Source organism: Mus musculus, chromosome 7 (assembly GCF_000001635.26).
Source record: "Mus musculus strain C57BL/6J chromosome 7, GRCm38.p6 C57BL/6J".
Taxonomy (NCBI): Eukaryota; Metazoa; Chordata; class Mammalia; order Rodentia; family Muridae; genus Mus; species Mus musculus.
Genome location: NC_000073.6, coordinates 31,714,694 through 31,726,823, shown reverse-complemented (window position 1 = coordinate 31,726,823; position 12,130 = coordinate 31,714,694).

The following is a 12,130-nucleotide window of genomic DNA, read 5'->3' as shown; positions in this document are numbered from 1 at the left end:
TCCCATGCATCCTATAAGATCACCACAGACCAAGGCTGATCTTCAATAACAACATATAAATAATAGAAAGCCAATATTCACGTGGAAACTAAACAACACTCTACTCAATGATTCCTTAGTCAAGGATGAAATAAAGAAATTGAAGACTTTTTAGAGTTTAATGAAAATGAAGCCACACCATACCCAAACGTATGGGACACAATGAATGCAGTCCAATGAGGAAATCTCATAGCCTTGAGTGCATTCAAAAAGAAACTATAGAGAACATACCCTAGCAGCCTGGCAGCACACCTACAAGCTCTAAAACTAAAGGAAACAAACTCACAGAAGAGGAGTAGACTTCAGGAAATAATCAAACTCAGGGCTGAAATTAACCAAGTGGAGGCAAAAAGAACTATTAAAAAAATCAACCAAACCAGGAGCTGGTTCTTTGAGAAAATCAACAACACAGATAAACCCTTACACAGAGAGCACAGGGATAGTATCATAATTAACAAAATCAAAAATAAAAAAATGAGATATAACAACAGAATTTCAGGAAATCTAAAACATCATCAGATACTACTACAAAGGCTATACTCAACAAAACTCAAAAACTTGGATGAAGTTGACAACTCCTAGAAAGATACCAGGTACCAAAGTTAAATCGGGATCAGATTAACGATCTAAACAGTTCCATTTCCCCTAAAGAAATAGAAGCAGTCATCAATAGTCTTCCAACCAAAAAAGCGCAGGAGACAATGGGTTTATTGCAGAATTCTATCAGACCTTCAAAGCAGACCTAATTCCATATCCCCTCAAACTATTTCACAATATATAAAGAGAAGGTACTCTACCCAGTTTATTCTATGAAGCCACAATTACTTTGATACCTAAACCACACAAAGAACCAACAAAGAAAGAGAACTTCAGACCAATTTCCCTTATGAATATCAATGCAAAAATACTCAATAAAATCATTGCAAACCAAATCAAAGAACACAACAAAATTATCATCTATCATAACTACAGAGGCTTCATCCAAGGGATGCATGGATGGTTTAATGTATGGAAATCTATCAACGTAATCCACTATATAAAAAAAATTAAGACAAAAACTAAATGATCATCTCATTAGATGCTGAACAACATTTGACAAAATCCACACCCATTCATGATAAAAAGTCTTGGAGAGATCAAGAATTCAAGGACCATACCTAAACATAATAAAAGCAATGTACAGCAAATGGGTAGCCAACATCAATAAAGAGAGATACTCAAAGCAATCCCACAAAAATCAGGGACTAGACAAGGCTGCCCACTTTCTCTTTATCTATTCAATATAGTACTTGAAGTCCTAGCCACAGCAATTTGACAACAAAAGGAGATCAAGGGAATACAAATTGGAAAGGAAGAAGTCAAAATATCACTATTTGCAGATGATATGATAGTATATGTAAGTGTCCCTAAGAATTCTACCAGAGAACTCCTAAACCTGATAAACACCTTCAGGGAAGTTAGCTGGATATAAAATTAACTCAAACAAATCAATGGTTTTTCTCTACATAAAGGATAAACTGACTGAGAAAAAATTAGGGAAACAACACCCTTCTCAATACTCACAAATAATATAAAATAGCTTTGTGTGACTCTAACTAAGGAAGTGAAAGATCTCTATGATAAGAACTTCAAGTCTCTGAAGAAAGAAATCAAAGAAGATCTCAAAAGATGGAAAGAACTCCCATGCTCATGGATTGGCAAGATTAATATAGTCAAAATGGATATCCTTTGAAAGTTGGATAGCAAAAACTATTGTCAACAATAAAAGAACCTCTGGTGGAATCACGAGGTCTAAACTTAAGCTGTACTACAGAGAAATTGTGATAAAAATTGCATGGTACTGGTACAGAGACAGACAGGTAGATCAATGGAATAGAATTGAAGACCCAGAAATGAATCCACACACCTATGGTCAGTTGATCTTTGACAATGGAGTTAAACCATGCAGTGGAAAAAAAAATCAACATTTTCAAAAAATGGTGTTGGCACAACTGGTGGTTGTCATATAGAAGAATGTGAATTCATCCATTCTTTTCTCACTCTACAAAACTCAAGTCTAAATAGAAGAAAGACCATCACATAAAACCAGAGACACAGAAATTTATAGAGGATAAAATGGGGAAAAGCCTGGAAAATATGGGCAGAGTGGAATAATTCCTAAATAGAACAGCAATGGTTTGTGCTGTAAGATCATGAATTGAAAACTGGGATCCAATGAAATTGCAAAGCTTCTGTAAGTCAAATGACACAGTCAATATGAGAAAAAGGCCTCCAACAGATTGGGAAAGGATTTTTACCAATCCTAATTCTGATAGGGGACTAATATCCAATATATACAAAGAGCTCAAGAAACTGGACTCCAGAAATTCAAATAACCCCGTTAAAATAGGGGTACAGAGCTAAACAAAGAATTCTCAGCTCAGGAACTTTGAGTGGCTGAGAAGCACCTGAAAAGAATTTTCAACATCTTTAATCATCAGGGAAATGCAGATAAAAACAACCTTGAGATTCCACCTCACACAAGTCAAAATGGCTAGGATTAAAAACTCAGATGACAGGAGATGCTGGCAAGGATGTGGAGAAACAAGAGCACTCCACCATTGCTGGTGGGACTTCAAGCTTGTACAACCACTCTGGAAATCATTTTGGCAGATCCTCAGAAACTTGGATATAGTTCTACCAGAAGATCCAGCAATACCACTCATGATACTATAACTAGATGATGCTCCACCATGTAATAAGGACACATGTTCCACTATGTTCACAGCAGTCTAATTTATAAAAGCCAGAAACTGGGAAGAACTCAAATATCCCTCAACAGAGGAATGGACACAGAAAATGTGGAACATTTATACAACGGAGTACTACTCAGCTATTAAAAACCATGAATTTATGAAATTCTTAAACAAATGGATAGATCTGGGGTATATCATCCTGAGTGAGGTAACCCAATCACAAAACTCAATAACATATGATATGTACTAACTGAAAAGTGGATATTATCCCAGAAGCTCACAATCCATCTTACAAGGAGGAACAACATACCCATGAAAGAAGTTACAGAGACAAATTTCAGAGCAGAAACTGAAGGAACAACCATTCAGAGACTGACCCACTTGGGGATCCATCCATTAATAAACAACAAATCCAGGCACTATGGCAGGTGCCAATAAGATTCTGCTGACAGAGCCTGGTATAGATGTCTCTTGAAGTGCTCTGCCAGTTCCTAGCAAATACATAACTGGATGTCCACAATCATCCATGGAACAGAGCACAAGGTCCCCAATGAAGGAGCTAGAAAAAATATCAAAAGAGCTAAAGGGGTCTGAAGCCCCAGAGAAACCTCAATATGAAATACCCAGTACTTCCAGATCTCCGAGGAACTAAACCACCAATCAAAGAAAACACATGGTGGAAATTGTGGTTCTAGCTGTATATGTAGCAGAGTGTACTGGTTGGTTTTATGTGTCAATTTGACACAGGCTGGGGTTATCACAGAGAAAGGAGCTTCAGTTGGGAAAGTGCCTCCATGAGATCCAACTGTGGGGCATTTTCTCAATTAGTGATCAAGGTGGGAAAGGCTCCTTGTGGGTGGGACCATCTCTGGGCTAGCAGTCTTGGGTTCTATTAGAGAGCAGGCTGAGCAAGCCAGTAGAAGCAGGCCAGTAAGTACCATCCCTCCATGGACTCTGAATGAGCTCCTGCTTCCTGGCCTGCATGAGTTACAGTCCTGACTTCCTTTCGTGATCAACAGCAATGTAGAAAGTGTAAGCTGAATGAATCCTTTCCTTCCCAACTTGCTTCGTGTTCATGATGTTTGTGCAGGAATAGAAACCCTGATGAAGATACAGAGGATGACCTAGTCAGTCATCAATGGGAGGAGAAGCCCTAGGCCTTGGGAAGGTTATATGCCTCAGTATGGGGGAATGCCAGGTTTGTTAATGGGAGTGGTTGGGCTGGGGGACAGGGGGAAGGGGGCAGGGATAAGGGATTTTTGGAGGGGAACCTGGGAATGGGCATAACTTTTGAAATGTAAATAAAGAAAATGATAAAAAATATTTTTTTAAATGTAAACGATTCTAAAAATTTTTTTTTTGTTCTAAAGCTCTTGAAATCTAGGATATTTTCATAACTCTTGAAATCTTCAAAGGGATCTTTTGTGTACATATAAAAATGTATTATATTATAAATCAAAAATGAGATGATTTAATTTTTTCTTTTAAAATAAAAACAAAAAATATTGCCATTAAAAAAAAGAAATGAAGAAAGATGAATTCACATTCATGTTTTCTTTTGCCAAAGAACTGCTGTGGGTACATAGAAGGAGCAAGAACACAAACACCCAACAATTGATCGTAGTCTATATAATGTATCTGCTGTTGTCTAATAGCTTCATCTACTTTCTGGAAAGCTATTCATCCCACATCGCTTAATTGTCCAGGAAAATTAAAATTTGCATCCCTTTTACGAATACCAAACAGAGGCTTAAGTTCTCCTGAGGTAAGCTTAAGATAATCTCTTAGCCAATTAACATTCCCTAACAGCTTTTGAAAAGCATTTAAAGTAAGTAAATTATCTATTCTTATATGAATATTCTGTACCAAAATTTATTTTGGATATGAGTTATGTCCCAAGTATTGAAAGGGATATGGATTTTTAATCTTTTCTGGAGAAGCTTTAAATCACCAAGCTTTCAAAGTTTGTTGTATAAGAGCAAAGGCTTGTAGTACAATGCATTCAGAGAAATTAGCTAATATAATACCAACCATATAGTTAATAATATACACTGAAAGATTCAAAGTCCTAACTTCTTGTATTGAAGCAACAACAAATTTTTACATAATGAAGAGCTGTTGGCCATTCTTTGATGCAAAATTTTCTAAAGTTGTCACTTCATGTGTTCTTTAAATTACAATCAAGCTCACTAAATGTGAATCTACCACACTCAACAGGATGCAAAGGAATACTATAAAAACAATCCTCCAAATCCATAATAATTCTATATGCATTTCCTTAAAGGCAGCTGGATTAGGCAAGTTAGGTTCTAATGCCTTCACAAGTTCCATAGCCTCATCAACCCTTCATACAGCCTTATCTGTCCTCCTAATTCCAAATATGTATGATTTAAAATCCTGAGCCTGGGATCAAAATGCAAACGGCAGACAATAGACACTGGTAGTTCAACCACAATCTTCAAGGTTCCCTTGCAACATGAGAGTACAACCACAACTTTGGAAAGCAAAACTCAACCTCCAACAAACAATCCATTCTCTCCAAAATCAGTACCATGGGCATCACCTCCATGCTACAAAGTTTGGCTGCCAGTTTCTGCAGACGAACGCATAATTGTGCAGCCTCCAATACCTCATCACAGAGACATGGCCTTAAACCCTATGTTTTATAAGTCTGGTTTCTAGGATAAGACTTACATATAATGTTGCCTAATTTAGAGGTATCTTTAAAGTCCAGTTTGCCTGGTCTATAAACCTCATGTCAGGTATTGTTTTTCCTTCCTTCCTTCCTTCCTTCCTTCCTTCCTTCCTTCCTTCCTTCCTTCTTTTGTTTTTCCTTTCTTTCTTTTTTTTCATAAGATTTATTTTCTTATGATATTCATATTAGTACACTGTAACTGTCTTGAGATACACCAGTAGAGGGCATCAGATCCCATTACAGAGAGTTGTGAGACACCATGTGTTTGCTGGGAATTGAACTCAGGATCTCTGAAAGAGCAGTCAGTGCTCTTAGCCAATGAGCCATCTGTGCAATTCCATGTTGTTGTTCTGAATGACTCGAAACCTGAGTTACCAGTTTTAAGCCAACTTTCTCTTACCCACATTACAAAATTTTAATCATCCCCAATAATTTATAAGCTAATAATATATAGACAAGACATGCAGAACATATTTTAAAATCTGTCAGATGTTGCAGGATTTTCCCTGTCCAGACACATTAGGGCAGTAGCAGTCCTGTGATTAGACAGGAAAAGGGTGGCACAGTAGGAATTAGGGAGAGAGATAGAGAGGTAACAGGAGGAGGGAGAGAAGCCAACATGGAGACAGATGAACACGAAGAAGATCCTGATTTTTTAAAACTACCTTTTCATGTTTTGTTTTTTGTTTTCTGTTTTTCTGTTTTTGTTTGTTTTTTGATTTTTTGAGACAGGGTTTCTCTGCACTGGCTGTCCTGGAACTCATTTTGTATACCACCGTGGCCTCAAACTCAGAAATCTGGCTGCCTCTGTCTCCTGGGTATTGGGATTAAAGGTGTGTGCCACCACGCCCTTCAATAAAGAGGTCCCACAGCGCATGGTTTTAAAAAGCCACGAATAGTTAAGATATTCACCAGGTTAGAAAATTTGGGTTACAGCTTTATCTTTATCAGTTGGCTCAGAAATTATTGTATTGACATCTAGTAAATTGTGATTTTACTATTATATAAATCTGATTTAGATAAGTAAGCTTTGGGAGTCATGTTTCTATTGGGAAATTAGGTGTTGAGATGGCTGATCGTGGAGTGTGTGGGCAGCTGTGTGTAAACCAGATAAACTAGCTAGATGGGAGAGAGTAGCTCAGAGGTGAGAATACAGGGAGCATGACCCTGTGGGAACATAGTGTTGTGGCCTGCCAGCACCAGTACTAGAATGGGAATGTGGACCCACGGAGCAATAGAGGTAATAGGTTGACATATAAAATATTTCCTGCAACAGTCAGAAATAACCCTGAAGTAGTTGAATATATTTACTTATTTAGACAAAATAAAGATTTCTTCCTTTTTCTAGCTGTAATTTCAAGAGAGGAACACCTTGTCACGTTATGAACCCAATAATGACAGTCACAGAATTTTTTGTAAAGGAAATAGAGATCAGTTTCCTTACCATAGAAGCTGAGAAGCAGCTGGCCGGTTTACACTTTAAGAGGGCTTATGTAGACAAACACCACATAGCAGGGCTTCTCCAGCTGTGCTAGACTCCTAGCTGCAGATTTAGGGGTCCAAAGACCAACTGAGACTATTTTTTTTTCAGTGAGTTAAAAACAAATCAAGGGGTGAACAACCAGCTGTTAAGTTTTAACAATGTTTTTTTCTTTTGAACATGAAACACAGTGCAACAAACAATGAAACAAAAACACAGACATAAACTGACAGACATGGGCAGATTAGCATGCCAAGGACAGACAGACAGGAGAGAACTAGATGTGCCAAAAGGACTCAGATATCTACCTAAAAGAACCAGAACCAGAAATAAGCATTCCTCCAGTAGGAGCCAGAGAGGAGCACCATGTCTCCTGACCTCTGTCTTTCCTTAGAGGAGCTCTAAAACAGCTTACATTAATTGTCAAAACATCCGTGGACAACTGGGAAGGATTGCTTTTCTGAAACATATTCTCTCTCATGTCTAGGGTGGAAACTATCTCTACTCAGAGTCCAAAGACTAAGAGCATCTATGAGAATTATCTCTGCACTTCTAATACCCAAGGTGTCCTTCATTTTATCCCACTTAATGGAGCTCCAACATTGAGATGAGATCTGACAAAGTCAGCTCAGTCAGTCAACAGGTTCTCCAGGGCAGGAGCAAGGATTAATAAGAAAAAAGAAAATTAGACAACATTGTAGCATGACTTCAGCCAGTTCTGAGACTGAAGCAGGTCTGTTTTTTCCCAAGTCTGCTTTTATAACATTTTAATTACAGGCAAGTAAAAAGGTCAGTTCTAGGTTAAGGAATAAACAAGGCAATACACACAAATAATTAAGGAATAAGCAAGGGAGTAAACAAAGTCCCATAATCACTGCTTCTAGGGGCTTAACTGGATGACCAAGATATCTGAGCCTACTTCCCTATCCTAGCCCAAAGTCAAATACTTGCATGAAGCCTACTTCCTTGTTCTCGCTCAATGTCAAATTCCTACCAAGTTACCAGAAGTGGGTCTAAAATCTCTCTACATCTTTCTGAGTCTGGTTTATGCACTTGTATAAGGTGGCATGCATATGCAATAGGCTTATACTAACACTTCTCTAACTTGTCTAGGGAATTCAAACTTCACCCATACCTCTACTTGCAGAATTCCATGACCATGATTAATATTGCAAGTTTAACTTCCTTCTGATAAGAACCCATTCAGCTAGCACCTGAGATTCCTGAAATTATTCCCCATGCCATAGGGTATTTTGGTACCTCCAACCTTCCACCAATGAACTTTGCCAATCCTGGATATTTCTTCGCCCTCTCTCCTAAATCTATGTAAACCTTAAATCACCCCAAGTAATGTTCATCTATGTCTTTGCAACTGGTCCTGTTATTTTTCTATTTCCAAAACACCTCCATCAGTCGCATCTGCTCCTTTTGCCATCATGTACCATATCAGTCTAAATCCCTAAGGCAGAGAGAGTCAAATCATGCATCATGTATTATTGTGTATTGTGATGGATTATGTCATTTTTATCATAGCAGTTGTGAGCTCCCCTGTGGGAGATGGGAATAAACCTGAATCCTCAGAATGACCAGCTAGTTCTCTTAACATTTAACACATCTATTTAACTCCAAAAAGTGAGCTTTTTAAGAATAATTTTTTAAGTGGAGCTCTGCTGTAACTAAGGGTGCCCTCAAACGTGCTACGTAGCTAAGGATGACTTAGAACTTCTGATATGGAAAAAGATCTTACCCTTCCAAGGCAACTTCAAAAACAGTCAAGAAAAATAATGATTCTGTAGGATGTGGCTGAAAGGTATGAATGTAGTTAGGCTTATAAGAAGCTGAAGTGGAACAGCTGTGGCTTCAAAGTTTCATGCTCCTTGAAACTTTCCACACAAAGTCACCTCTAGTGGGAAAGGATTGGGAGATTGGGCTATTGGTGTGTGATAATAATCCACTGTACTTTTCGTAGCTACTTTGTGGGTTTTTCTTTCTTCCACCCTTTCCCATTCTCTTTCTTCCACCATTTCAACTTCCTAACACTAGATGAAAGATTTTTGTTTGTTTGTTTGTTTGTTTGTTTTGAAAACAACATGGAGGGGAAAGGAAATAGATCCCAGAATAAAGTTAGGGGTCTGAAAGGGGACAATATTATCATTAGACTACTTCTTGATAATTTGGTCAATGAGCTCCTTGGGGCAACATTGATCTTTCTTGTCCGGATATATAATTTCTTCTTGATGTTTCTATTTTGCACCTGACTACTTAAAAGGCCATGGCCAAAAACAATCAACCACCCTTCTCAGGACCATAGCAATTATACAGACTCTAAAATGTGACATAATTCTACACATCACAAATCACATACACTCTCCGCAGCTGGCAAAATTATGCCTGTGCTAGAGAGTGAAACAAATCATAGTCATGGCAGTGGAAAATGTGAGGTTCCCCTCATATCCTACACCTGGGATTAAATCAAATCCATATTCTAGTATATCTGTGTATGTTTTGTTTTGTTTTGTTTTGTTTTGTTTTGTTTGTTTTGTTTTGTTTTGTTTTGTTTTAAGGAACCAAATTTCAAAATTCTCACGACATTTACCTGTATCTGTTTTAAGGAATTAATTCTGCAATATTCACAAAGAATTTGTAAACAGATGCTTTCACTGATATAAGCACTTTTTTGGTTTACTGATCAAGTTTTTTCAGGAGACCTCCCCCACGTAATTCAAATCTTAACAAGTTTTCATTGCATCCAAAGTTTTTCATTTCCTGAAGAAAAATAAAGAAATCACTGTTCCCAGTGGAAAAAAATTGAGGAATTTCATTCTGTGGTTAACATATTATTTATGTATATAGGAAGATTTAATCCCATAGTCTTTTCTGTAATTATTTGTCTCTAGGATGCTGTTGTTCCTTTCTTATTAACATTTGTAAAAATGTAAAGTAAGCAGAGCACTATTTGGTCTGTGCCCATGGATAAATTAGCCTTCAGAAAGGAGAGAGCAGAGTGGACACTTTTGTTTTCACATTGCAGGCATTTTTTTTTGTTTCTCAGACCCCCATTTCCACCAGCAATTTTTTCCAGTTGCACAATCATTTCTACAATATTTCTTGACACAGGTTTAGGAAGAAGAAAAAGAACAAACAGAAAATCCTGTCTCTTAGTATAATGGGAGATACAACAATAGTTGTGGCCCCAGTAAATTTTTAATGGAATCTCAAAAAAAAAATCCATCCCCTCAGCTCTTCAAACCTTTATCCCTTCATCCCCTGCTTTTTTTCTCTACTGCATTTGAAATCACATTTCCCATTCTGCATTACCTCTAAGCTGGGAATCACTATATTTTGCTGGTTCATGGGTTCTTCTTTATTCCATTCTTTTCCCGTCACCTTCTTGTACTGTTTCAACCCCATAACACTAGAAAGGTGGGGAAAAGGAAAGAGAAAAGAAGACATCTCCAAATAAAGCCAGGTGTAGACTAGAGAAAAAAAGGAAAGAGAAAAGAAGACATCCCCAAATAAAGTCAAGGTTTTAAATGTGATGACATGGTTTGTCTACTTCCTGCTGATGAAGGGTGTCTAGTTCCTTAAAGCAAGTTTTCTTTGATTGTTTGTTTGTTTCTTTGTTTTGTGGAAAAAGTCTGATATTCTACCATATTGCTTAGTCTTTTACAGTCCTTGGTGCCAAGTGAGAATCTCCTGTGAACTCTAGGTGCATAATACTAATAACACTGTAGTAAGCATTATCAAAATATTTAAAAAGAAGCTGAGCAAGGGACAGAATATCTTTATCCCAAACACTCATGGGGCAAATACATGTGAATCTGAGTGAGTTCATGGTCAGCATAATCTACACAGCAAGTTCCAGGCTGGCCAGGACTAAATATTGAAAATAACTGAAAAGAAGGAAGAAAAGGAGAAGAAAAACAAATGCAAGAAAGGAGGAGGAAGAGGAAAATGACTAAGAGGAAGAGTAAGAAGAAGAAATTTAAAGCCTGGGTCTTGGTGGTACATTTCTTAAATCCTAGAACAAAGGGACACATGCAGGCAGCTCTCTCTACCTTTGAGCATAGCCTAGTCTATATCATGAGATCCTATCTCAAGCAAAAAAAAATATTAAAACAGAAAATATCAAATAACAGCAGGAAGGAAGGCAAGAACATCACCTACTTACCAAGAGTCAAAGAATAACAAGTGAGGATAAACACCTTTCTATGATGGAAATGAAAACTGGCCAATCAAGTACATTAGGAAAATATTTGACTAAAGTTAAATTCTTTCAATGAATGGATTAAGGAAGGTTTCTTCTTAAGTGTCTCAGGGAGATAAGAGTTACTACACCCAACAATAAACTTATTTGCAGATTAATGCCCTTCATGAAAGTATATATGATAATCCATTAGCATATTAGGAAATACAAGCTAACCATTTAGAGCTTTTCATCAGATGGAGGGGCTCTGGGTTTTTTAATCTGTAGAGAGAAGCATGGTAGAAAAGCCTTGCTGAACTTATATGTGTAGTGCTAAGAGTTAGGTCACTACATTTACATATTCCCTAGAGCACCCTTAGCTTCCAGAAGGCAGGAGACCTCCTTCAGAAGTAACCTCTGGCTAGACAAGGGTGAGTTGGAGACCTGGGTCACAGATCTCAGAACTCAGTCTATGCAAAATGGCCTGCTAAGTGCTGTGTGATTTGAATCTGATTCCTTGTGTCCCCTAAGTGATCCTGTGTTGGAAACTTGGTTACCATCGTATGGTCTCAAGATATAAGGGGATGGAGAACAGGAGACAACTAGAAAGGTGATTAGGTCTCTGGGATGTTGCCATGGGAAGGGAGAAATGCTATTGATTGGCTGAATAATGGAGACAACCCACACAATGACTTGGCAACAAGTCTCATGCAATTTTCTGTGTCTCTTATAGTTAGGGGGTCCTGAACAGAAGCTAAGAGGTTAGGCTACAAGATTGTGGACCTGGAGCCTTCAAAATTACTACTTTTTCTTAATAAATACTCAACCATGGTTATTTTATCATAGCCTTATGAAAAAGAATAATATATTTTACTCTTTTCAGTGCATACTCTATAATGAGAAAGACTGTACATGTTGGGCCTTCCATGAGCCTATGCATCATGAGGAACCTATATATTCTGGTGGATATGCCTGCTGGTGTGAGCCTGGGACCT